Source organism: Balaenoptera physalus (genome assembly GCF_965194825.1).
Source record: "Balaenoptera physalus genome assembly, chromosome: 2".
Classification (NCBI taxonomy): domain Eukaryota; kingdom Metazoa; phylum Chordata; class Mammalia; order Artiodactyla; family Balaenopteridae; genus Balaenoptera; species Balaenoptera physalus.
This window is the reverse complement of record NC_138883.1, coordinates 82,714,043-82,741,035: the sequence shown is the minus strand read 5'-3', so window position 1 is coordinate 82,741,035 and position 26,993 is coordinate 82,714,043. Positions and strand designations below refer to the sequence as shown.

General features: G+C 42.4%; 2 long non-coding RNA genes across 2 annotated transcripts in view; one reads left to right on the top strand and one right to left on the bottom strand.

The window, feature by feature from the left end:
• Nucleotides 1-23,071, bottom strand: LOC309651122. The gene is made up of 2 exons (XR_014257936.1): nucleotides 9,035-23,071; nucleotides 1-8,483 (listed from the first exon to the last, which is right to left on the bottom strand). It is a non-coding gene; the product is annotated as an uncharacterized lncRNA (long non-coding RNA).
• Nucleotides 1-26,993, top strand: part of LOC309651111 — a 250,022-nt gene that overhangs the window by 183,618 nt on the left and 39,411 nt on the right. The gene's annotated exons all lie outside the window — the stretch shown is intronic.

The window sequence follows — 26,993 nt, the reverse complement described above, 5'->3', positions numbered from 1 at the left end:
TTATTTTTTATTTTTATTTATTTATTTATTTATTTATTTATTTATTTATTTATTTTTGGCTGTGTTGGGTCTTCGTTTCTGTGCGAGGGCTTTCTCTAGTTGCGGCAAGCGGAGGCCACTCTTCATCACGGTGTGCGGGCCTCTCACTATCGCAGCCTGTCTTGTTGCGGAGCACAGGCTCCAGACGGGCAGGCTCAGTAGTTGTGGCTCACGGGCCCATTTGCTCCGCGGCATGTGGGATCTTCCCAGACCAGGGCTCAAACCCGTGTCCCCTGCATTGGCAGGCAGACTTTCAACCACTGCGCCACCAGGGAAGCCCACCATAAGTGCTTTACAGGCAATAAGTCATTATAAACCTTTCAAAAACCTTAGGAGTTATTATCCCACTTTACAGAAGAGAAGGCAGTTTCCATAGTTCCCAATAACAGGAAATCACAGAGATTTCGGGAGAAGAGTCAAGCCAAGAAAAACATGAGTTCAGCAGACAGTAGGAAATCTGTCAGGAAATAACACCCCCCAGTCACTCTATCACTTGGCACCAAGAACACTGATTTACTGTATGAGTTTCTAATAATGAAACAACCAGTTCAGTCCTTAGAAATGTTCAAATAAAAGTAATATGAAAGGTTATTTAAGGTTGAGTTACTTTTTTTTTAATTTTTATTTTATATTGGAGTACAGTTGATTAACAATGCTGTGTTAGTCTCAGGTGTACAGCAAAGTGATTCAGTTATACCTGTATCTATTCTTTTTCAAATTCTTTTGATTGCTTCAAAATTTAGATCCATCTTTAAGGATTGCTTCTGGCCGTGTCTATACTAACAGGAGTTGTATTCTTCAGGTTGTTTAGAAGTGGTGTTGGTGATAGGCTTGTATAGGCTTTTCAGTGTACAAAGCACTTACAATGCATTATTTCGTCTGATTCTTTCAACGAAGATGTGTAATAGGAATTTTATATATATATAAAATTTTATATTTTTATACACACACACACACACACACACACACACACACACTAGGTGGCAGAACGGGGGGCAAAAGCCATGTACTCTGGTCAGTCCTACCTCCTTTCCACTATACCATCTTCCATCTTTTAATAAAATGGAGAACCCAGATCTCTACACAGAGTAAAATTCAGGTTCACAGCCATAGGCTAGATACCCTAACAGGCAAATGAACTTATAGGAGTATGTCACTGGCTGGGGGTAAATGTATAAAACAGAGACTGGATGAACCAGTGTTCAGATTGGGGCAAATCCCCCCAAACTCTCCTGCAAACAGACAACAGAATCATCATGGTATACAGATGCTTTTTATGTGCTGGAAACACAGACTTTGGAAAAACTCAAAGGAAATTATATTGATGTTGTTGTTTTCATTTTTGTTGCTTTAATCCAAGTTGGCTAGTAGCCAGAGGAACGAGGTGGTCACCTCCCCTTCCGGTCCTCAACATTTCAACTGAAAAGAGGAGAATTTATATTGTGTCTTATAAAATAACACTCAGTGATCTGGGGCTTCGAGACCTTCCCTGAGGTCTGGTAGAGAAAAGGAATGAAGGCTCCTGCCCCTGGTGTCAAGCTGCAATTCACTCATCCCTGATAGGTAAGCAGAAAAAGAGTTCATGCTGGACTCATCCAGTTCCCCTCCGGAATGCCCCTCTGAGGCTTTGGCTGAGGGGAAATCCATGTCGTCGCCTTCCCACCACTGAATAGTCACAGCTATTAGTGGCTACCAAAGGCATTCAGAGGGAGGTTTAGGTCACGTGGGGTCAAACAATGGGATTCCTGCTCCCAAGGGCAGAGGAAAACTGTAATTGCATTTCCTAGTCGGCATGCATACTACTTCCACTTGAGACATTTTTGGGTCCAAAGCTGTTCTGTGACCACCTAGGGGTCGGGACTATGACCCCGCCTGCTTTTCAGCTCAACAAACAAGGACTTTCAGCCCTGAGATCCGCTGGCTTCCAGCTTGAGGGCAAATCCCTAGAAAGACACTGGCTCCTCTGCGCTTATGGTGCTGTGATGGTGTCAGACAGAGCTTCATTGGAGTCAGGACTTGTGTCTCTGAGCACTTCACAACTGAGATCTAGGGCTTCTTTAGATGGGGAACAGTTAAGGGAGGTGTAGAGGGGTTGAAGAGGCAGACGCAGTTCCTAGGAAAACCAGCACGATCTCAGATTAGAGGTGTTTAAAAAAAAAACAACAAAAAAGTCTTGAAAGGAAAGCCCAAAAGACAAAGCATCACATTGCTGCTGTACAGAAACCTCCCCTGACTGCATGCAATCATGCGATGTAACAATACCCTCCTCCCCCCACATCCTCTGCTTTGCCACCATGTCCTACTGGCTGATGGTAATGCTGGTAATGTACCGCTTCATTGCTAGAGCAGATCACTCTGGTGCAAGCTGCCCTCACCTATTGAGTTGACCCTGGGAATCCTGATATCTCAAAGCGTGATACTGCTTCTGTGAGTATGTTCTGTTATTTACATGTCCATATTGTCCAGATGACATCCATTTAGCTGGCTGAGCACATCATCCAACACAGATATTCCCACCCTACCTTGCAATCTCAGTCCCTCTTCATTATGTTCTTTCTTGTGTGAGTCCAAGTTAGAAATTTTTAGCAGCTACTATGTACTTTTTCAATCCCATCAAGCTATCACTGTGCCAAAGGGAAGCAACCCCCTTCAGCTGCTAGCGAAAAGCCCTTCTGTTAGGCAAACTCCCTATATAATTAGCTCACATTGCTTTCCATCTTTGGCAGCAGTGACAAATAGACCATTTCAAATCTGGAGACTTTAAAAAAGAACACGTGTGGGAGGACGTGGCTGTTGGTGGAGAAGTTTACTTCCACACACTACACAGAGTGTGCATCTTGTCACTTTTTATCTGAGAACAGGCAGAGAACAGTGAAACAGACATGGCACCTGGCTCTGAATTGCAGCCATATTTAAAATAAAAACACTTGCCGAAGAGATTGACTGCATCATAATAAGGGGTCCTGTTCTGCCACCAGCATAATCAGAACTGTTTTTAACACATCACAGATGTAAACCTTTTGCTTCAATATACCATGCCAGAGTCTTCCTCTAGGCCCTCTTATTTTTCTAGAATGACACACAGGGCTATCTCGCCATAAAACAGAGCACCAGCAATCTCCACTGTTGCATCCAACCTTTGAACCTAAAGGAGCTTCAGGACATCCAAGTTCATGCAAGGTTTGTCAAGATCCATCAGGGACCAACAAGCTCAACTCGGGAGGGAGTGTGGAGGGAAAAGAATGAACCTCTCCTGAGAAGCTAACCTGACAAGCTGCCAGAGCTGCAGGTGTATCGTCCCATTGAATCTTCATGGTCACCCAGCAGATAGTATTTACTCCATTTTACATGTGAGGAAACTAATGGTGAAAAGGGTTTCACAAACTGGCCAGTGTCACATGATTCAAGCCTAGATCTAGGGTCAAACACCATGCTCTTTCCACTGCACCACACCGCCCCAGTTCTGGAGCATAGGCACAGGGCATGAGAAAATGAGAAATGCTTAGCGGTTTGAATTTTATCTTAAAAGCAAGAATAAGTCAGCATTTACTTTAGACTTTTTATCTTATGTATAACACTCTGGAAAGGATGTAGAGAACTTATGGAAGGAGGGTAAAATGGAAGATAAGGAGCCCAATAAGAAGACTACTGCAGTATTCCAAGAGAGTGTTGATAGGGTTGGAAATGAGGCATTAGTTACGATTCCATGGTTTCAAGCAACATAAACAAAAATAGACATTCAGACCCTTTGGCTACTTTGGAAGAGTCTTCACTGCAAGGATTTGGTGGGCTCACATGACTGCCAAGAGACTGGAGAGCAACTGGAGAATGTATCGTAACCAAAAGCTCCAAGAGTCTAGTGGTCAGGAGGAAGAGAAGCCCTCATGTAGTAGAATCAAGCTGATTGGGGTGGGGTGGTGGCCGTACCCTGCATGAGTGGCCTCCAAACACTCCTCTGTTGTCCAACCCCTCACTCAAGTTTCAAACACCTGGGACAGAGCAGCTACTTGGCCAAGCTTAGGTCACACGCCAGAGATCCACTTTGGGAAATGAGCAAGAAGAGAAAAGATCTTGTATTCTTGGATTCCACAGTGGGATGCAGGCACCTGGTATTACCTACCTACAAGAGGATATACCATGAGTGAGAGGTAATTAGCCCCAGTAGAAATCCAGGTACCACTCAGAAATTGGAATGGAAGATGGGCAGCCACAAAATGATCAGTGTTCACAAAGAGCACGAACAGTGAATTTAGAGAGGAGATGATGACGTTTGAAGTACCATAAACATCAAACACTTATTAAGTCTACTGTGTGCAAGACAGGGGGGGGCTCAGTTCTATCGGCGATATAGGGAAGCATAAGATTCACACGGAATATGAGACCCAAACACGAGAAAGGTCAGTAACAATAAGTCACGTATATCATGTGTAGGTGCAGATAAAAAGCATATGAAATTCAGAGAATGGAAAGATGATCAAATCTAAAATAAGTAGGAGGGACTTCCCTGGTGGTCCAGTGGTTAAGAATCCACCTTCCAATGCAGGGGACGCAGGTTCAATCCCTGGTCGGGGAACTAGGATCCCACATGCTGTGGGACAACTAAGCTCGCATGCCACAACTACTGAGCCCATGTGCTCTGGAGCTGGCACGCCACAACTAGAGAGGAGCCTGTGTGACACAACTAAGACCTGGCACAGCCATAAATAAATAAACAAACAAACAAACAAACAAACAAATAAAAAGTGGGGAAATTTTAAAAATAAAAATTAAATTTAAGAAATAAAATAAGTAGGAAAGTCATCCTGAGCACCATGGAACTTGAAGAGTATGTAGAATTTGGGCCAACAGACAGGAAAAGAGAGAGCATTCTAGGCATCTGAGCAGAGGCATGGAGGTGCAACATACAAGATGCATTTAAGAATCGATTCGTGCACAGTGGTCAAGGGCAGAGAGTTAATAGAAGGAACCATTCCTGGCTGAGGGTCAATGATATCTAAGATGCACAAAAATGGACAACTTTCCCCATCTCTTGTTTAGCTGACCTTGGTCAATCACTAAGCAGTTCCATTTCAAGACTTTAGGGAGGAAAATAAGGAAGGTGTATTTGCAGGACTGAGGGTTTGGGCTCAAATATATCAGTGGTAGTGAGAGGAGAAAGAAAACAGACCTGAGAGACACTGGCATTGTGCTTCAAGTTCCTGACTCCCCTTCCTAGACCAGGGCCACCTGGGTTGGGGTGAACTCATCCAGCTCATTGTCAGGCTGCCAAATGCCATGACTACCCCAGCTGCCCCACCGTCCTCCCTGCTCCTCCTCCTTCCTACCCTTCAGCAACATTGCTTCTCACCAACCTACAGAGCCAAGACCCAGGGAGAGGAGTGGGTCTGGGATAGGGAGTAGAATCCTGGATCCTCCTGGACTCTGGCTCCCCAGTAGCAGGAATCTTTTGCCCTGGCAGCTGCTTTAACACCAGAACCAGAGCTAATGGGACCACCACTCCACCCCAGATACCTGCAGACTCCAGAGGTGTCCGTCTGCTGTTCTTCTTCCCTCTCCCAGTTCTGGGGCATGAGGCACCATGAGATCTATCTCCCTACTCCTTGACTTCAGGCTTAGCAATGTGACTCGGTTTGTCTAATAGAATGAGGTGAAAGTGTTGGCATTCCAGTTCTAAGCCTAGGCTTAGGGGCCTTGTGTGTTTCTGCTAGCTCTTTTGGAACCCTGTCTCCATCATGAAAATAATCCTAGGCTTTACTGTTGGATAATGAGAGACTGGGTAGAAAATCTGAGATGACAAGTTGAGGCATCCCAGGCCAGTGGCCTCCGACTGACTTGGCAGCTGACCACAGATACAGGAGTTAAGTCCAGCCAAGACCATCCAGCCCAGATTTCCAACCCACAGAAACATGAGCTAGATAAATGGTTGTTTTAAGGCAGTGATTTATGGGTTGGTTTGTTACACAGCAATAGGTAACTGATATAACCATCCTTAGGTTTTTGGACACTCTGTTTCTTCTTGGATAGCAGGAATTAATGCAGTTGTTCCAACCACAAGCTGAACAGTCACCACGTTGCAAACCTGCCGATGGGCTCTGCAGATACATCCAGATCATTTCTGAATTTTACTGTTAATATGTCTGAAACTTCTGTTTAATCTTACCTATCTTTCCTTTCCATCCTCACTGTCATCAACCTTCATTTCCTGTGATAGACACTGGAAATAGGGTTCTAATTAGTCTCTTAATATTTCACCTTGTTATTTCTGTGGTCTCTCACTATCCACAGAATTAGGCCCAAATATCTTACTTCAGGTCAGGACAAAACGATAACAACAACAACAAATGATACTGGGTATCCACTATGTGTCATACCAAGTTAAATAAGATAGAGAAGCTTAAGTCTCCTGGGAGTGACAGAGGCCCTCTTTAATCTAGCCCTGTTCTACCCCTGCAGATTCTTATCTACCTAAGATAAGTACCTCCGCAACTTATCTACCTAAGACATCTGCCCTGTCCCTGAAACATGGAACTCCTATATTAGCATTTTTGCTTATGTCACTGCTCCCCAAACCCTGTTGCCTAAAATGCCCTACCTGCTTTTCCCAGCTTCTCTAACTCTTTGCCTCCCTTCGAGGGCCCAACCTAAGTCCTAACTCCTCTGCAACCTCCTCCTACTGCCCCTGCCCAGGTCATCTCTGTCTTCTGTCTCTCTTGTCTCAAGCCCTTAGAGCTCCCGTAGCTGTTGGCTGTGGCATCTGCATGACTGGTTGCATACTAGCCTGGAGACCAAGGGCCCTGGTGTGTCCCCTCTCAGCATCCAGCACAGTGCCAGACACACGTGCCTGCAGGTGATAATAATACTACATAAAGATGGATTCAATTAAGCAGCTCTCTCCCAAGACAGTGTAACATGTTGGCTCTCCTTCCTTTTAAATAAAAGTCTTATACCCTTAATTTGGGGTATTAGATTTGAGGAAAAACCATAGACCCTCACCATCCCTGCCATGCCTCACAAGGACTCAGAGGAAAAAGAACCAGAACTCTTCCTGACATGCAACTACCCTTTACTGAACACTCACCAAGTACCAGGTACCACCCTGGACATTTCATTTGTATTATCTCACTTAAATCTTACAATTGCCCTATGTGGTACATATTACTGCCTCCATTTTAAAGTAATGGAAACTCAGCAGCATGACTGAGTACTCCGTCTAAAATCCCACAGCCAGCAAGCAGCACAGTTAAGATGAGACTCCAGGTCTCTCTGAGCCCATAGCATGTGTTCTTAGCCAGTAAGCTATAATGTCCTTGATTTAGCCAATTATTTTACTCTCAGGACATATGGAACAGCCTTTTATCATTGTTGCACTTTCCTATCAATAGTCCTTAACTCCCAGCCTAGATATCAATTCCATGGGCCCTACCTAACCTAGCGCCTTCTATGCTGAACAGAATAATCCCCTCAACCCAAAGATGTCCATATCTTCATCCCCAGAACCTGCAAATATGTTGTGTTACAAGGTATTGGGGAATTAAGATGGCAGATGGAGTTTGCTACTCAGCTGACCTAGAGATGGGGAAATTATGCTGAAGCATCCAGGTTGGGGTCCTGAAAACATCCAGTGCAATCCCAGGGGTCTTGATAATCAAAAGAGGAAGGCAGGAGAGTCAGAGAAGGAGATGTGACAACAGAAGCAGAGATGAGAATGATACCATTGCTAGAAGGGGGCTCCAAGCCATAGAATGCAGGCAGCCTCTGGAAGCTAGAAAAGGCCAGGAAACAGATTCTCGCCTAGAATCTCCAAGAAAGTATGTTAAGTTTTAGCCCAGTGAGATTCATTTTGGACTTCTGACCTCCAGGAATGTAAGATAAGACATTTATGTTGTTTTGAACCAGCAAGTTTGTAGTGTTTGTTACAGCACAACAGGAAACTAACATACCTTCCCATAGAAACAATTAGGAGCAGTTCATGGTCCAATAACTTGCAAGACTCTTCATAGCTTAGACATTACAGCCCAAATAATTATAAGGAGTGCAATTGTGGAGGCATTACAAATAGTTCCCACAAATAAACTGAGGAAAGTCTTTGAAGAGCCTCTTCAGGTTGCTAAAGAAGAAAGAAAGACAGCCAACTCCTCTCTCCTCTCCCAGGGTCCTATCCTGTAGGACCATGTTCCATTAAGGTTCTGACTAGCTGAGATTTCCTACGGAGCTCATGTGTTCTTGCTAGTTTCCAAATAATGGCGCATTCCTCCCAGTAAAATCAAGAACTGCCAATAAGGTGCAAACCAGCTGCTGGGCCCCCTCTTCCTCATACATACCACATACACAAATAGGAAGATGGTCTCCAAGGCTGTAATTTCCTGGCCAGCAAGTGTCTTGGGTTTCACTTGAGTGGTTAATGGTGATGTCACCCGAGTGCCTTAGTATGGGGCATTTCCAACCTTCAATTAAAGGGCTATCATTTACTCTATATATTAACATCCAGAACAATAAACACAGTGGAACACAGTCATTAGAGGCAACCATAATCCATGGCCTGCTGTGTATTGATGTCAACCCTGCTGTGTTTGACATCTGAAATAAGTCCAAAGAAAGCACTGCCTTTTCAAAGCTGGGACTACAGGGAGGATATCCACCCCTGGCTGTGTTCCATCTTCCCACCTCCATCTTCTAACCTATCAACCTCTTGGGTTCAACCCCAGAGTTAAAAACCCCTTGTCTTTTACAAAAAAGACAGCTAAGTCAATCTTCTCCCTGAGCGGGAATAATGCCACCAGATTTCAGTTGATTGAACCTAGTGGACCCTCACTATAAGATAATAAACCAATTCAAGATGTTATGATTCCTAAACTAAAGGATGTCACAACGTACTGGGCTTGAAGACATTAAAAAAACAAACAAACAACAACAACAATGAAAAAGTGCTCTTATGACGCACAAAGAGAGCAGAGTAGTTAATATAGAAAACCAGAAAAGCAAAAGAAAATTTTACTCAAACTTAGCTGAAATATCTTGTCTCGAAGTCCTCTTCATTTGTTTCCTACATCTCTTTCCCACGTTCATTCAATGCACACTGATTGATCACAGATTGGTACTGGCAGAGATACAAATGTTCATAGGATAGCAGAGTCTGGTGGAGGAGACAAAGAACCAGTCACTATCAATACGTCTCATTCATCTGACATTTTCTATGCTGGGAAGGAGCTATTCCAAGTGCTCTACATACATGATCTCATTTTATCAATAATACAACCTCCTGAGGTAGGTACTAGAAGCCCTGTTTTGCAAATGAGGAAAAGGAGCCTTGCAGCCCTGAGGTCCCTTTTGCAAAGCCTAGAACTGGAATTCAAGCTCAGCCTGGCTCCATGCCTCACAGGAGCAGCATGAGACGTGCGGCAATTCTTCCTGCACCATGGGGCCCATGTTTGTCACATCCCGTTGACACTTGATTTCTTGAGGGCCAGGCACCTAGATTTCTGAGCTCAATTCTTGCTTCAGGGGACGCAAAATTAAAACAGAACCGAAAGCCTGCTCTGTCCGGTGGTGAGTGTGGCGGGGCCGGGGGGTCTCGTGGTGTTCATTATACACTTCAGGTCACGTGGAGAGATGCGCTTGGGTCCTGCAGGCAAGGGAAAGATGCTGTAGAGTCAGGAGGCCAAGTGAGGGCACAAAGATAGCCTTCTCAGCAGACTAGGCCACTCTGGGACCCAACAGTTCCATGACTAGGTAAGAAGTAGGCCTTATTTCTTCAGGGGGCTGGCAGCAACTCCTTACTGCCTTACTGGGTGGATCTTGCACACACAGGTACTTCCCCAGAGAGCATTTGATATGCTTGGTCGATCGTCTCATTTAATCTGGAGCTTCCCTGTGGGAGGCGCCATTAGACCTGATCAATTCACGGTCAGGGGCAGCCCTCAGTCCACCACAGGGCTGAGTCCCCAACCCCAGGCCTGTGAGTTCCCAAGACACAGCACGAGCAAACTCAATGCTCCTAGGGCAGCAGTCCTTAGAAGGAGGCTGGTGAACACAGCAGCCGTGTGGATACCCTGCGTGCATGTAGCTTTAAAGGCAAATATAAGTGATTTACTGCAGTCCTGAATTATCTGTGCCATTGTCCCTCTCCACCAAACATGTTTTGTTTTGTTGCATTTCACTTTTTTTGGTACAGTGTTATTCACTATGTTCGGGTTTATAGGAGCAGATCAGAAAGAGTGTGATTCTCCTAGCACAGGGCCTGGGGACTTTCTGGAAATGACTGTGCCATAATGCCCTGTTTGGTGGGAGGGTTTTCCAAGTTGCCGTGTGTACTTTTAACAGCCAGGAACCTGATGGAGCGGGAGTGGAGGAAGTGAAAGGCTGTCTGGTGGAGGCTTCCTGGGCTCTCCTGTGGGACTTTTACATGCCCTGCATGGGTCCCTGTGTGCTCCCAAACCTGGTAGACTTGCTTTGTCAAACCATTCTGGCTAATAGACCCACAGACAGAAAAAACAAACTTATGGTTACCAAAGGGGGAAGGAGGTGGGGAGGGATAAATTAGGAGGTTGGGATTAACATATACATGCTACTGTATATAAAATAGATAATCAACAAGGACCTACCATATAGCACAGGGAACTATACTCAATATTTTGTAATAACCTATAAGGGAAAAGAATCTGAAAAAGAATAGATATAGATAGATATATAGTTATATATGTATGTGTAACCGAATCACTTTGCTGTACACCTGAAACTAACACAACATTGTAAATTAACTGTGCTTTAATTAAACTAACCAACCCTTCTGGCTGCCTATGCCTCTGGGCTTTTGCTGCTCATGGCCACCACCTGCTGGAACCAGCGTGGAACTGACTGCTGAGCCACATAAGGCAGACGCCTAGCCAGGACGGGGTGAGGGAACAGATTGTCAAGTTCATTCCACGGCATTTATTCCAGAGGGAGCCTCGAAACTGGCCTCGACACACAAGAATCTGTTTTTTTATAGTCTTTTGGAGACCTAAAGTCTACAAATCTCTCTGATAACTCATCTGAGAGTTTAATCACTGTCTCTCAGAAATATTTTCCCTATTTGTGATCTCAGTGATGCTTCTGTTTAGGTTAATTTTCTACTGATCTGTCTTGATGGAGATGAAAAGCAGCTGCTGTCAATTCTCTGGGTAAAAGTTCTCTGTGGGCCTGGAAAAAGATCAGTGAGTGTGCCTCACTTCTCTGGAAAGGTCCCACGTCTTATTCTCCTTTAAATTGACTTTCTTTAGCCTACTTTTAAATTTATTTATTATCTCTGTGGCTTTCCTATGAATGCTCTCAACTTCTCAACATTTCTCTTTACTTGGGGACATGAGATGCTCTGAGTAAGGATTTAGCCAAAGCCAAGTACGATGCTTCCAATATCATGACGCATCATGATATTGGAAGTAGTCTCTCCAGATGACCACTCCTTTGGCAAAAATTTTCCAAGCACCTACTACATGTAAGGCACACAGGTAAGACCTGTGTGGGATTGAAGATGAATTACTCATGGACTTTTCCAAAAAGAGAGAGGAGGTAATGCTACAATGCCTGCACATAGATCACTCTAATAGTGAATGAGATAGGTACAGGCCACCAGAGGTCCACAAAGGGAGAGAATACTGTCAGCCTGGGCATGTATAAGGCTTGCTATAGACAGTGGGCACTGAACTGGCCTTTGAAGGTGTGATATTATGCTTTATAATAAGAAACACATATTTGGTCTTTGACCCCTTTTCCAGCACAGAGTTCCTGAAATCCTTGGAATTGTCTGTGGTGAGAGTGATCAAGGTGTTTCTTGTTATGTTAATGAGGTCACTTTTGGAGCCCCTAATGATGGGGGCTGGTTGCCAGGAGAACCAACTATGTGATTGGAGGATGGGACTTTCAGTCCCACCCCCAACCTCCTTGGAGGGGGAGAGGGGTTGGAGGTTGACTCAGTTGCCGATGGCCAATGATTCAATCAATCATGACTATGTAATGAAGCCTCTATAAAAACCCAAAAAGTAGAGCGTTCAGAGAGCTTCTGGTTTGGTGAACACATGGAAGTTCAAGGAGAGTGGTGGCTTAGAGGACATGGAAGCTCTGTGCCCCTTCCCACGTACCTTACCCTCTGTATCTCTTCCATCTGACTGTTCCTGAGTTACATCCTTTTATGATACATTGATAATCCAGTAAGTACAGTGTTTCTCTGAGCTCTGTGAACTGCTTTAACAAATCAGTCAAACCCGAGGAGGAGGCTATTGGAACCTCCAAATTGTGGCCAGTTGGTCAGAAGCATGGGTGACAAGCTGGACTTGTGCTGGTGTCTGAAGTAGGTGGGGAAGGGGGGAGGTCAGTTTTGTAGGACTGAGCCTTTAACCTGTGGGATCTGATGCTAAATCCACATCGATAATGACAGAATTGAGTTGAATTGTAGGACATGCACCTGGTGTGGGAGAGGTGCTTGGTGGTGTGGGGAAACCCCTGATACATTGGCATTGGTGACCAGAGTTGTTAGAAGGACACATGGAATTTGGTTAGACCTGAGAAGGGTGTTAGGAGAGGAAACAGCATTCTGGGCAGAGGACAGCCTGAGGAAAGCCCTGGAGATAGTGAATACCAGACATGAATGTGAGCTTTGTGTTGCATTTGCTTGGGTCAAGGAAGAACAAGGGAGAAAGAGACTGGGCCAGATCGTGGGGCCTCCCCAACAGTGGGGAACATTTAGAGAATCCAGGTATTGTGTTCATTTTATAGAACTCCTGCTTGACTTTATCAACTTGAAAACAACTTGTTTTTCACCACACTGACCCTAAGTCATTCTCAGATGTTTTTAGTGTCACTTTGTCCACATCTAGTACTGGCTCTTGATTTTGACTTCTTTGCTCCAAGTCCCAGTTTGGTTTTTACTCTTGTTTCTCTATTTCTGAGAAATCTGTCTTGCCCACTCTTCCAGCATAACCTTTGACAAGATCAGTTCCAGCTAGCCAGTGCTGCCTCGGTCACTCCTCAGTCCTTTCCCTGATACAGTGGGTCTTTTATACTCCTCTCTCCCTTTGGGAGACTTAGGAAGGCAGGGCATCTGGAAGTGAGACCCTGGGCAAGTCACTTGCCCACTCTGGCCTCAGTGTCCACTTCTGTAAAAAGAGAGGGGGTACCTGACCTCTTGGTCCTTTCTCAAGCTGATGTGTTATAAGACAATAACCTCAACTATCTCTGTCCACAAGCCATACCCCCGCAACTGTTTCCATGGAATAATTTTAGCATTCCTGGAAGACTGCCTATGAAGTGGACTGAAAATGGAGTTTGAAACAAATTGGATCTGCTGGGAAGTCAACCAGCTTTGAGTTGTTTGTTTCCAACTGGAATGAGGATAAAGGGAAAGATGAGAGGCATGCCTAGCTTCCCTCTTGCCAAGGAACCTCCCCCCAGGAGATATTTTCAAAGAGAAAGAGACAGTGATGGATGATGAAGCCCCAAAATGAGCTGCAGGTGGCACTCAGCACCCTGCTCCCCTCTTGAATTAGCCAAACTCTCTCCCTCTTCACCTCTTTATCATCAGACTGGCCCTGTTTGATTTCAGCCTGTCCACAAAACCAAGACCTTCCCTCTGGCGTGGTTCTAGTGAGTTGCCTTGGCAGGTCCCGATTTTCCCATCTCTGCAGGCGATAAGTCTCCTGAGTAGCTGCTTTGAGCCCCTGCTGCTCTGATTCTCAGTCTTCTCCTTAGATGGTTAAGGCAATTGGTGCTGACCAGCAGGAGCACAAGATGAAAAGTGCTAACAGTCAGCAGGTTAGTAAACTCCAGCCTCAAGTGTCCGTCAGGTACTAGAATTAGCACGAGCCCACGTATTGAGAAAAATCTAGAAGGTCATGAAGAGCACAAAGGGAGGATAGAACTCGGGTCTAGGGCAGGGAATAAACGTCAGAAATAAGAATTGTACGTTGTCTTACTACTTCCATATTGCTCTTAGTATTATTTTGGTACTTCATGAGATTCTTCCACATCAATTATTTTAGTTAATTCTTATGATGGCCCTGTAATGTTAGGTGTTCTAAATCCTATTTTGTACATGGGGAAACTAAAGTTTCCATTTTTTTATGCCTTATATAAGTGAATGAACTTGACAACAATTTGATTGTGTTTTTTATGTATTTTTATTCTTTTTGACAAATTGAAGGTTTGTGGCAATGCTGCATCAAGCAAGTCTATTGGCACCATGTTTCCAACAGCATTTGCTCACTTCATGTCTCTGTTTCCCATTTTGGAAATTTTCACAATATTTCAAACATTTCCCTTATTATATTTGTTACGGTGATCAGTGATCTTTGTTACTATTGTAATTACTTTTTGTTTTATATTTTTTAATGTATATACATTGTTTCTTTAGACATAATGGTATTGCACACTTAATGGACTACAGCATAGTGTAAATGTAACTTTTATATGCACTGGAAAACCAAAACATTCATGTGACTCCCTTTATTGCAGTGATCTGGAACTGAACTTGCAATATCTTGGAGGTCTGCCTATACTCGCTTTTGTTCCTTTGCCCATTCTGTTCCCTCTGCCTGAATCTTTTTTTTTTTTTTAACATCTTTATTGGAGTATAATTGCATTACAGTGGTGTGTTAGTTTCTGCTTTATAACAAAGTGAATCAGCTATACATATACATATATCCCCATATACCCTCCCTCTTGCGTCTCCCTCCCACCCTCCCTATCCCACCCCTCTAGGTGGTCACAAAGCACTGAGCTGATCTCCCTGTGCTATGTGGCTGCTTCCCACTAGCTATCTGTTTTACATTTGGTAGTGTATTTATGTCCATCCCTCTGCCTGAATCTTGAATCCCTTCTTGAATTTCTCCACCTGGCAAAACCCCACTCAATTGAAGATCCCACTCACACATGCCCTCCCTGCTGTAGCTTTTTTTTTTTTTTGACTCAGGAAATCAGTCACTGACTCCTGTTTACTATAGCACTGGCCATGCACCTCTAATACTAACTTGCCCTCTTCCTCTATATCCCGACAAGATTGTGAGGGCCTCTGGGTTCAGGGCTTATTCTCCTGTGCCTTCTTGGTGTTTGGGTCTTCAGTGCCCAGCACAGAACCTGGTACATAGGAGGTGCTCAGTGAATGCTGATTGAATGAGTGGATAAGTGAATGAAAGTTAGAGAGCACACTGAGGTTACTGACTTGTTTGATTGAAGTATCCACAAGTGGATTCCAAAGCAATTTCCAATTCAGTCTCTTGCTACTTAAAGGTATATCAAGACTGAAGTCCTAGAAGGGAAACCAGTGGTCTTGGAGAAGGATCAAAAGAAACAGTCCATGTACAGTCACTGGCATTGTTATGTCTGAAATGCCAAAGGAAAGAAGAATAAACATAACTTAGGCCATGTAACTAGCAAGATGCTATAATCAAATTATTTTGATCACTGCCTCTCAGTCCTAATGATGGGAGTCCACAAAGAAGATAATCTGACCTGTGTCAAACACAGAAGAATTCTGGTGGGTGTATTTCTCCTCCACAGGTAACTCATTAGCTCCCTCGTGGGTGTGGACTGTATACTTGTTTTTACTTTTCTGACTTTCCACTCAAGCATCTGGAATCAGATGCTTCCCATACCTGTACATGCAGTTCTGCATGAGCCTACCATAGAGCATGCTCAGTAATGAGCATACCCTGATCTGTAAAACTGTCACTGTCCCCAGCACGTGCTGGAGACTAATGCACTTTCTGGGAGGTTATAAACAGAAATAATAGAATCAAGAAATTGTAGATCTGGAAGGCTCTTGGAAATGTGGTACCATCCTTTATTCTACTCATGGAAAAATATTCCCCAAGACATCAGGTGTCTTTGCAGGGTCATGCAGCTAATCAGGAGCACTGGTGACATACCCCTTAGAGAAGCTTATTCTTGTGCTTGTATCAAGAGTACATTTTTTGGTAAGAATGATCCATCATTGTGGCATGCATTCAAAGTGAAATCTGTAAAATTTACTCTAAGGTTACCAGACTTTCTAATATGGGTCAAATTGGGAATAGTTCATCAAAGGTTAAGGTGAAGTTTCATTTATAATAATCTCCAAGATGTCATATTTCTAGCCTTCTGGGGAATCTGGATAAGCAAAATGTGCTCAAAATCAAAAAGTTCAAGAAATTCAGGATATAGGACCTTGAAAGGGGAACAGCCAACTTGGAGGTTATAGACGTTTCTGAACAGAGAGAAGGGGTGGGGATGGATGAGAGGTGAGCCAGCATTGAGAGAGGGTGGTCAAGGACTACTTTTGACTGGTATCTGTTACCCAACCCTGGGGGAAGAGTATGATTGCTTCTTTAACCTTAGATTTGGGCATGTGACTTGCTTTAGCCAAAGATACTTGAGTGGAACTGCTGTGTGTTATCGCCAGGCAGCAGTTTTAAGAGCAAGTGTAGAGTTTGCCATGTTCTCACGTGCCTGACTTTGGAATCATGGAAGTCTGTGTTTGGTTTAGCTTCCAAGTGCAGGATCCCAAGTGGCTACAATGTACAGTCCTTTGGCCAATCCCTAATGGATGTGTAGTGTGAGCAAGAAATATGGCTTACTATTTTAGGCTTCTGATTTTTAGGGGTCAAGTTTTCACATGGTATAACCTATCCAGTCCAAAAGAGCCTAGGGGGTCGAACAAAAGGGGAAGTCTGTTCTGAGAAGCATGGCTTATGAATCAAATTGAATGAGTTGGATTCCACCTCGACAGTGTACCTACAACTTGCCTACATGTAAACCGTTCATATCTTGAATTTGCTGGCACAGCAAAGGGTTTTGTAAAGTCATTGCACTGTCTCAAGCCAAATGATGACTCACAACAGAGAAGGGAGACCAGAAAGGACAGTGGAGTAAAGCTGGGCTCCCTGCCTTCCCAGGCAAAGCCCCTGGATGCCAAAAGCAGAGAAGACTAGTGTCAGTGCAAGAGGCCACACATCCCCATTTATATTTTTCCCTTGGCACTCCCATCACATCTTCACTCCCATTTCACATCCCAGTGCCCTGTTCACCTCCTCTCCACTGGCGTCTGATGGGCCTGAGCAGGCAAGTGTGCTCATCTGATTGTATATACATGAGGAGGGTATATGTGTGCCTGTGTGTACACACAGGTATATGTAAATATTCAGAAATGATGTGCTAGGTAAAGAGAATAATACTATACACTCTTCTCTGTATATGTTCTCTAAACTCCCCAGCTTCTACCTAGTAGAATTAACATAGATCTAACACTCAATAGTGGATTACTGTTAGACCTGGGGCCATGGTTACAGCTGCTACCAGTGGCCCAACCCAGGGTACATATTATCTCACAGTAGGTGCCAGTGTCATGCAGGAAGGAGATGAAGGCCTTAATTCATGTTGCTTCAGTCTACACCCTCCTCCAAAGAGCAGGTGCAATATACTAGGCAAGTTAAGCAGCACTGGAAATTTCTCAATTAATGTTTTTAAGTTTGAGTAAAAAAGGACTAAGTGATTAATAGAACCCAAAAACCAAAGCTGAAATTCACCTCCTAATGGTTCCATTACATATATTTTTATTCTTCACTTCTATGTAGGGTCCACCTGTACATGAGAATCCCAGAGAGTTAGTGTTGAGAGGTGCACTGGTCCAGTCTCCTCGTTTTATTGATGAAGCTGAAGCCCCTAGAGGTTCAGCAGCTGCATCCACAGGGGTTTGGGAGAAGTTGCAGTACCCAGAGAGCCACAGGCTGGTTTGTATAGAAGGAGGTCAACCTTTGAAGCTGAATCTTGATTGGGATGAACTTGCTCCTTTCTCTCTGGCCTTTTCATCAGCACAGCCACCATCAGCCTTTCATCATGGCCTGTTTACTTTGTGTTTCACTAAATGCCCTTTACAGGACTCACAGAGGCTATTTTAGTAGCTTCCTGGACACAGACAATGTTTTGCTTAGGCCCCACCTTGTGTTCAGGGTGTCTGGGGCCTACTGAAGTTGATTAAATTTGAGAGAGAAAGAGACAAGGAGTCAGACAGAGATAATTATAGATCTGGCTTCAAATCTTTCCCCTTCCCTCCCCTACATGCCTCTTTCTCTGCTCCTTCCTTCCTCCTTACAGTTAAAACTCTATACCAGCCATTGAAATCATTCTGGAAACAGAATTAGAAGACTGTGCATCTTGGAAATAAAGCTCATGCTCTAGAGAGTCACCACGATATCCGAGTCTCATCCATGATTGCAGTCTTAAATAGGAAACATCTATGTACCACAAATTATAATATGGCTATAAAATCTTTTCTGTAATAAGTAATGTTCCATGAAAACAACACTTCTCAGTCTTCCAGGACATAGCTGAAACATGACTTAGATTGCAGTTGGTTTTTATGCATTTTTTAATGGAGAGAAGACTTCAAAGTCCCTAAGCTTGGTGCATTTTTAATCTTACAGAGCTTGACTTCTCAGCAGAAACCCATCTTAGGGAAGGGAGTTTATTTCCCAGAGGAGCTTCCTGACTTTGCCTTCCAGATGCTAAGCATTGATTTATAAACTGTTCATATGGCTAGGAAGTCTTTGCGCAGAGAAAAGGAGCCAACCACTTTCCCCTTTTCCTGGAGACAAGACAAGATGTATTCAGGTCCAAACTGGAAAAATTAAGATCAAATGTTAGGAAAACTACTCTTATGACAAGTGTACACCAAAAAAGACCTCCTGTATTGGGGGGCATTAGAAAATGTTTTCTTATACTCTATACAATTTAGAAATCTTTAATCTGAATTAGTTCAATGGAGTCTTGCCTAAAGGCAAGAGTATGCATTAGATGTGCCACCCCCGAAGTCCCTGCTACTCTGATCCCAGATCTCAGATAAAAATGATAGAAATCAAGCCCCCAAGGTAGAAGACCTCACCAAAGTAGGACCAAAAAGACCAGTCCTCATCCAATCAACAAGAAACATGGATTCTTCTGGAGAAACCCCAAACACTCTGAGTATGTAGGTCTTCTTACTCAATATGACACCGAGAGGCACATGACAAGAGTTCAGGACTTTATATTTTGTTGTTCCTTAGTGATTGACTTTTTAAGACAGATTTTGGGGATAGTTAAAATTCAGTTTACTCTTCAGAAAATGAAGTTAAGCAATGTCTTTTCAGATTCAGCAGTCATTTACTGAGCACAGTATAAGCCAGAAACTGGATACTGAGTAACAGACATGGTTCCTGTCCTTGTCGTACTTGCAGTCATGTACTTTAGAGATTTTCAATCTATATGTGAGAAGCGCCACAAAAAGGGGAAGTAGGCTGCACTGAAATGCCTAATACAGGTTATATCCTGGTCTGAGGAGCTGGGGAGGGCCTGCCTGGGAAAATAACTTCTAGAGTAAGACCCTTAAATGAGACTTAAGGGAAAGGCAGGAGTTAGGTGGCAAAGAAGTCATTGAGTGAGAAAGTGTTCCTAGCATTAGTGGCCTATAGAAGCAAGAATATAGCATTCTTAGGGACTGTCTTAGTTTGGGCTGCTATAACAAAATACCCTAGACTGGGTGACTTAAACAACAAAAAATTATTTCTCACAGTTCTGGAGTCTAGGAAGTCCAAGATGAAAGTGCCTGCAAATTCAGTGTCTGGTGAGAGCTGTCTTCCTGGTTTGCAGATGGCCACCTTCTTGCTGTATCCTCATATGTTGGAAAGCTAATCCCATCTTGGGGGCTCTACACTCACGATCTAAGTACCTCCCAAAGGCCCCATCTCCAAAGATCATTACATTGGGGATTAGGGTTTCAACATAATTTGAGGGGCACACACAAACATACAGCTAACAAAGGTTGAAAAACTAGAGTGTAGAAAATGAGGGTGAAGTTGGTGAAAGGTTAGAATGGAGAGAGACAGCTGGATCAAGCAGTACACAGTAGGCTATGATAAGGAACTTAGTTTACGAACAGTAAGATGCCGTTTGCAGGTTTTAAGTAGGGAAGTAACATGACTAAATTTGCATTTTTAAAAACTCGTCTTGGTCACAATGTGGAGAATAGCTTGCAGCGGAGTAAGGGTGATGCTGGGAGATGAGTTACAAGACTATGGAGTAATCCAGGTGAGAGATGCTGGTATCTGAACTGAGATGGTAGCAATGGACATGAAGAAAAGTGGGTAGATGGATTTATGTGCTCTTTAGGGAGAGGAATAGAGGAAATGTGGTCATAGATTGGATGTGATAGATAAGAGGTAAGGAAGAAGGCTAGGGTGGTCCATGGGGTTTTTATGTGAGTAATAAGTTATATAGTACTAACATGTGCTCAGACAGGAAATAACTGCTGCAAGAAAAATCACGTTCCAAGAGACATGGAGTCAACGTAATGAGTTCAGCCACAAATAAATGGTAGTTGAAGCCATGACAATGGAGAGATCTCCCAGAGACAGAATGAATATACATTCTAGTTTGCCCAGGACACTCCTGGTTTATGTACACTGTCCCAATATTCTCTTCAGTTTCACATTTGTTCCAGATGTTTTATTTTTTAACAAACTATTTTAATTATTGCATTAAAATGTGTGGGGATGAGCTTGATAGGCTTTCATATCATATGCTTAGTTTCTGCCATGGTCTGATTAGTTGGGTTTTTTTTTTAATTTTTATTTTATATTGGAGTATAATTGATTAACAATGTTGTGTTAGTTTCAAGTGTATAGCAAAGTGATTCAGTTCTACATGTACATGTATCTATTCTTTTTCAAATTCTTTTCCCATTTAGGTTATTACAGAATATTTAGCAGAGTTCCCTGTGCTATATAGTAGGTCCTTGTTGGTTATCTGTTTTAAATATAGTAGTATGTAAATGTCAACCCCAGACTCCCATTTTATCCCTCCCCCCCACCTTTCCCCTTTGATAACCATAAGTTTGTTTTTTAAGTCTGTGAGTCTGTTTCTGTTTTGTATATAAGTTCATTTATATCATTTTTTTTAGATTCCACATATAAGCGATATCATATGATATTTGTCTTTCTCTGTCTGACTTACTTCACGTAGTTTGATAATCTCCAGTTCCATCCATGTTGTTGCAAATGGCATTATTTCATTCTTTGGTCTGATTAGTTATTGAGAAGACATTTTGCACAGAATCCTGTGCTGGTTCCCTTTTGTATCCCCCCTTAAGTGTTAGATTTCCTCAGGGCCCAGCCACTGGACTTCTTTATTTTTATCTACCCTGACTCCCTTGGAGAGCTCATCCAGACTTACGCCTGTAACTGCCTTAGACTGATAACTTCCTCATTTCTATCTCTAGCCCAGGCATGAATTCTAGTTTCACATATCCAGCCATCTACTTGACATCTCTTCTTGGATGAATAATAGGGATCTCAAACTAAGATATCCAAGACTGAGTTTCTGACCTTTCCCCCAAAACTGTTCCTATCATCCACATTTTAGTAAATGTCAATTCTATTTTTTCTAATTGCTCAGCCCCAAAATCTTATAATCATCCTTGACTTCCCTCTTCCTTTCTTATGCCACATCCAGTTAATTAGTGAAGAAACTCAAAACTTCTCACCCCCTGTATGGCTACTAACCTGGCCTAAGCCACCTTTCCCTTTGTCTGTGTTATTTCAATAACCTTCTATTAGGTCTCCTTTCTTCTAACTTGCCTTCCTACAGTCTGTGTTAGCACAACATCCTCTGAAAAAATTGATCAGATCATGACATTCCTCTGCTCAAAACTAGCAATGGCTTCTGTATACCTACTAAGATGGCTACATAACCTATTAGAGTGGCTAAAATAATTTTTAACCTGACATACTAAACGCTGGTGAGGAAGGGGAACAACTAGAACTCTTATACATTGCCACTGGGAATGCAAAATAGTTCAGACGTTGTAGAAGTCAATTTGGTAGTTCTTGGGGAGCTAAATGTACACTTATAATACGACCCAGCAATCTTACTTCTAGGGATTTCTGCTAGAGAAATGAGAACTATGTTCCCAAAAATACCTGTACACAAATATTTATCACAGTGTTATTCATAAATGCCACATATTAAAAACAAATCAAACGTCTTTCATTGAGTAAAAGTATATTCCATACAATGGAATGCACTCAGCATTAAAAAGAAAATGGCATATTAACGTACACAGCAGACATCATATAAAGTGAAAGAAGTCAGTCTCCAACGATCACCTATTGTAGGATTCCATATATATGACATTCTGGAAAAGGCAAAACTATCAGAGCAGAGAAAAAATGAGTAGTAGAGGTAGGGGAAGGGTTTGACTACAAAGGACAGCACAAGGGAATTTGGGGGGATGATGAAACTGGTTTTTTTCTAGTAGTGGTTACACAAGTCTATGCATGTGTTAAAACTCATAGGGTTGTACAACAACAAAGTATTTTACTGTATATAAATTTTTTAAATAAAATAATGAGGATAACCAAAAAATACCTAAAGGAACTAATAATTGTAAAATATTACCATCTTTATAATTTACTTGATGGACATATAAGTCTTTCAACTATTTTCTATACTTTACCATATTTGAAATATATCCATATTTGAAATATATCCTGAGTAAAAATTTAAAAATTAAAAATTAATATTAGCATATTCTCAGTCACCTGGGAACTGTGTACTGCCACTTATTCATTGCCTATGGCTGAGTTACATTTATGACCATGTTGGTGCCAAGAGATCACCTAAGTTGTAGTGTTAACCTTCAATATACAAATAGGCATATCTGATTGCTGTTAAATTGATGTCCTAATGTCAAAATGGCATTAATTACCCCACAATTACCATACTTACTCATGCTGAATTATTTCATTCATTAGGAAGTCAAAACTTACATTGGGCATTTGTAATTAAAAGATGTTTTTATAGAATAAGACTTTAGTGTCTTAAGTTATTTAATAAATTGTGATTTGTTCTGGCATTATGTGGTACATTAATTACCACTGATGAAACAAGAAAAGAAGAGAGGTAGATGTAACTCATAAATGATGCATTAAAACAAGCCAAAGACCCCATGACTTCACGGTACACTGTACAAAATGTATTGAGAGTTAAAATAGAGGGAAGTAGTGGGAAAATTGTCATCACATAGCACATCGTAACAAAGTACGTGCCTGCCAAATTCAATGAGTCTGAATTTAATTTGAAATTGAATTTGGTTGTATAAATTTTTTAAACATAGTTTGTTCCTAGTTTTATATTTGTACATACGTATTTAAGTAACATTATCCTAAAAACAATTGATGTCAGTAGTAGGGATTCAGGAGAATTCTCTTCCTCTTAATATGTCAGAACCACTGTCCTAAAGCAGTTTATTGTGCAAGGGAATCACTTTCACGAGTGTAAAAATGCTTCATGCTTTGGAAATACAAGTTCTTTTTTCTCCAGTGTTATAAGCCCAAGCATGTTTTTGGCCTGGGGCAAGTAGACAGCTGGCTTTGGACTGCCTACTGTTAGAAGGACAGTTCATATGGAGCCCTTCTTGGACCACAGCTTCTGCAGAGCAAGGAGCAGCCTGGCTCAGCAGCTGAGCTCGCCCTGCTTCCTTATCCCCAGTCACCCGCAGTCCCTGCCAGTCCAGAGCACCACTTTATTGCCTGAGGTCTATTTTCCCTGAAACTCCACCCAGAACACTTACCGACTAATTTCCTCACTGGCACCATTAACACCCAACCTAAGACCAGAAATTTGACTCTGTATTATCTTTGTTAGCATCTTCTGAAAAAATCCACCTGCTTCCTCAAAACCCACAGGATGAGATCTTTAGATGCTTTGATGTGGCTCCTCCCCACACCCAACTCTTAGTTTTCCTCACATTCATTCATTCAGCACATTTATTGAGCACCTACTGTGTTCCAGACACATTGCTAATGGGATATCTGAAAGCTTCAGTTTCTCCCTTCTTCTAACTGATTTACAGACTCTTCTTAGTACCTGTTAATATCTCCTGGTTGCAGCTCTCGGCTTCCTGATCTCATGGCATTCATTGTTGTTGCCACCATGACTCGCCATGCCTTGTCTCCTGGTCCCATTGCTCTTGATGAAGCAAGAAGGACCCTCTCACTAACAAGATTAAACCTGTTAACTCTGAAAGAGAAGGGTCTTAGCATCAGTTCTCTTAAATGACTCATGTTTCAACTATTCCATTCTTTTCTAAAACATCTTCCTTTTTGCCCATTAGAAAAAAACTTATGATAATTTTCCTGAGTACTTAGTGGAGTAACACTTTAAATCGCACGAAATAATTTCACATCCAAGAGTCTTCACTCCAGACCCATATATGAATCCTTGAACTGAATCCAAACAGGGCCACTTTATCACCTTGTTGTGACTTTAATTACCTGCCCTATTTGGTCATTGCCCAGAGGGTCAAGAATGTTTCATTAAAGAATCTTTGTCCCTGGACCAACCAGAAGTCCCAAATGGTTATTTCCTTGCAAGAGTCTTCTTAGACACTTGTCACTCAATACATTTTGTATAATAGGATATCATCGATAAACATTATAGGAGGCATAAAGAGAACCTCTGAGCTATATCCAAGCTGTTTAATTTGTATTTGCCCAACTTTCAAATGGCAGTTATTTCTTAACCTCTTTCACTCTTCCCAACCTCAAAAATGCTTCACTTTTAAAGAAAACATCCAACACAATTTCTCTACTGAATACAACTCAATCAATCAAAGTAGCCACCTGTAAAAAGTAACTGGTAGGCAGTGGTAGGAAATATTTGCATAACACTTTTCTACTTTCCCTTTGGAGGTTCAAAGCACTTTTTTCCCTCATCGGTATTTTATAGACGTTGGAAATCAACTTGTTTCAATCTACTGAAAATTAATAATGCCGTTTCTAGTAATGTTTGCATTCTCCAAAAAAGGGTAAAACAGGGTATATGTATCTTACAATAAACAATTGGAACATCCTATGAAATGCCACACGATGGGTTTTAACTAAAATTTCTGAATACTTTTCTAAGTTACTAAGTGCTACTTTTTCAGCTAGAGAAGAAAGTCCGTTTCTCCATCAGTACCTTCTCCTTTCATATCCCACCCCAAAGAGGAAAAAATAGCATCTGTGTAGAGGCTCAGGACAAGAAATCTATTACTCCAATAACTGGGTCCACAGGTCTCTCGAGCTGACTTTTCAAACCCTCTGTCATCAGTCTGGCTGCAGTTTTAGTGTATTTTGGCCCATTCCACTGGCTTCAGCTCAGCTCAGCTCATGCTGACATATATGGAGGGGGCTGAATTCAATATTGGGGTAGACAATTTATGAGCACTTATAATCGTACACCATCCACGCGCAATTAAACCTGAAAAGAAACGATGGATATCCTCTGTTGCAATGTGAAAATCCCCGTCCTCCCCACACCTCACTTTTTCCAGATTACCTTTTCCAGGGCTTGAGTGCTCACAGTCTGGAGCCAGGAAACCAGAGGCCGTTTTTCACAGCCTCAAGCATTCCTTTGATTTCAGCTGTCTTGTGTGAGCAAGATTTTTCCCTTACGGGTCATTCCCCCTACCCCATGTCACAGTGAGTTTTCACACAAAACTACAAAGAGATGAAAAGCCCTGACCACACACCAGCCACCCCGAAAATGAAATGGCACAACTGTGAGTGTCAGCATGCACATTTTTAAATTTGACCTTGCACTGCAAAAAGGAAAAAAACAGTATAAGGCGGAAACACCATTGCAGAGACCTACTGGGAACAAGGTACATCTGGAATAAATGATTTCGCTTTCCTTCTCCTAGTCTGTTGTTGTAGGTTTCTTCCAGTTTCCATTTTACAAAAGGGGTCTGTTGACATGTCATCTAGCTGTCCATCAACAGGACTCCCAGTAGGCTGATGGTAGCAGCGTGATGGGCCAGAGTTGATTGACAGACATCAGGACAGTAGTCTAAGAAGTGGAGGAAGGGAGCCGAGGTTAAAAAGAAAAAGGCATGGGCCGGAGGGAAGGATGAAGTGAATCTAGAGAGAAGCCTCAGAGGAAGGGAGTCCTGTTGAACTGAGGCTGAAGTAGGTTGAGAAGCAGCTGAGATGTGGAAGGCTAAGGAGTCCAGGCATCTGAACAGAACCTGTCCCAGCAGAAATATCTAGAGCAGTAGGGCAAGGGATGTGGGCTTCCCCAGGAAAGACCATGGAACAGATTCTGCAGCAGCAACAGTTAGACTGGTATTGTGATGCTTCAAGATGTTTGACACGGAAACGAGAGGAATCTAGCAAAACCTTGTTGAGTTTTCACAAATTTTCAAGTGCAAAGTGGTTCAGGGAAGAGACCTGCCAGTGTTGCAAAGACCACACTCACACTTTGGAATTGAACCGTATTGAACTAATAACTATGGGGAAATGCTGTGTAACTGTAATTTACCTATATTTTTGTCTTTTTTCTAATCATTGGGAGGTGCTGTGAATTCACTCATACTTCCACAGGAAACACAAAATGTAGGCCAGTATCAGTGTTCTCCATATAACATAACCATAACACAAAAGAGAGTGTAAACAACACTGTAAAGCAACTGTACTCCAATAAAAATTTTTTTTAAAGTTGTAAGCTCCATGATGGTAAAGTCTTTGTCTAGTTCTATATTTTCAGAGCTGAGAACAAAGGAAGTGTTCACTAAATGTTTGTTGAGTAAATGAATGAATGAAGCAAGCTTGTAGCTTAGTAATGAACTATTGTCCTTGTGACCACTAGAATATTATGGTAAATTTATTTTGCTACTATAATGCTAACAGAATGAACAATGCACTCTTTTCCAAGTTAAGGGGATTTGGCACACAGATGAGGCAGGGGCCAAAATTTCCTAACCTAAAAGAGAGAGAAATTCCTCTTCCCTCCTGTAATGTTTGTTATGGAAGTGACCATAGCCCAAGGAGGAGAAGCTGTCTTTGGATCTGTCCTGCTCTCAGCAGATGCACATAGAACCATGGATAAACCACTCTTGATATATGAGCATATGAGCTGGGTCGGGGTGGAGAAGGAGG